The sequence below is a fragment of the Pogona vitticeps genome, chromosome 2 (genome assembly GCF_051106095.1).
Source record: "Pogona vitticeps strain Pit_001003342236 chromosome 2, PviZW2.1, whole genome shotgun sequence".
Lineage (NCBI taxonomy): Eukaryota > Metazoa > Chordata > Lepidosauria > Squamata > Agamidae > Pogona > Pogona vitticeps.
In genome coordinates, this window is record NC_135784.1 from 32569664 (window position 1) to 32571065 (window position 1402).

A 1402-nucleotide genomic window follows, 5' to 3' on the forward strand; every position below is an offset into this window, starting at 1 on the left:
TGGTTGCTTCGCAGACACTGTCCAGCCATCTCATCCTCGGTCGTCCCCTTCTCCTCTTGCCATCACACCTTCCTAACATCAAGGTTTTTTCCAAGGACTCTTTTCTTCTCATGAGATGGCCAAAGTACTGGAGCCTCAGCTTCAGGATCTGTCCTTCAAGTGAGCATTCAGGGTTGATTTCCTTTAGAACTGATAGGTTTGTTCTCCTTGCAGTCCAGGGGATTCTCAAGAGCCTCCTCCAGCACCACAATTCAAAGGCATCAATTCTTCGGCGGTCTGCTTTCTTTATGGTCCAGCTCTCACTTCCATACATCATGACAGGAAAAACCATAGCTTTGACTATTCGGACTTTTGTTGGCAAGGTGATGTCTCTGCTTTTCAAGATGCTGTCAAGATTTGTCATCGCTTTCCTCCCAAGAAGAAGGCGCCTTTTAATTTCAGGGCTGCTGTCTCCATCTGCAGTGATCATGGAGCCCAGGAAGATAAAATTTGACACTGCCTCCATATCTTCCCCTTCTATTTCCCAGGAGGTGATGGGACCAGTGGCCATGATCTTAGTTTTTTTGATGTTGAGTTTCAGACCGTTTTTTGCACTCTCCTCTTTCACTCTCATTACAAGGTTCTTTAATTCCTCCTCACTTTCTGCCATCAGAGTGGTATCATCTGCATATCGGAGGTTGTTGATATTTCTTCCGGCAATCTTAATTCCGGCTTGGGTTTCTTCCAGTCCAGCCTTCCGCATGATGTATTCTGCATATAAGTTAAATAAGCTGGGGGACAATATACAGCCTTGCCGTACTCCTTTCCCAATTTTGAACCACTCAGTTGTTCCATGACCAGTTCTAACTGTTGCTTCCTGTCCCATATATAGGTTTCTCAGGAGACAGATAAAGTGGTCAGGCACTCCCATTTCTTTAAGAACTTGCCATAGTTTGCTGTGGTCCACACAGTCAAAGGCTTTTGCATAGTCAATGAAGCAGAAGTAGATATTTTTCTGGAACTCTCTGGCTTTCTCCATAATCCAGCGCAAGTTAGCAATTTGGTCTCGAGTTCCTCTGCCTCTTCGGAATCCAGCTTGTACTTCTGGGAGTTCTCGGTCCACATACTGCTGAAGCCTACCTTGTAGGATTTTGAGCATAACCTTGCTAGCGTGTGAAATGAGTGCAATTGTACGGTAGTTGGAGCATTCTTTGGCACTGCCTTTCTTTGGGATTGGGATGTAGACTGATCTTTTCCAATCCTCTGGCCACTGTTGAGTTTTCCAAACTTGCTGGCATATTGAATGTAGCACCTTAACAGCATCATCTTTCAAGATTTTAAATAGTTCAACTGGAATGCCATCACCTCCACTGGCCTTGTTGTTAGCCAGGCTTTCTAAGGCCCACTTTCTAAGGCCCAGATT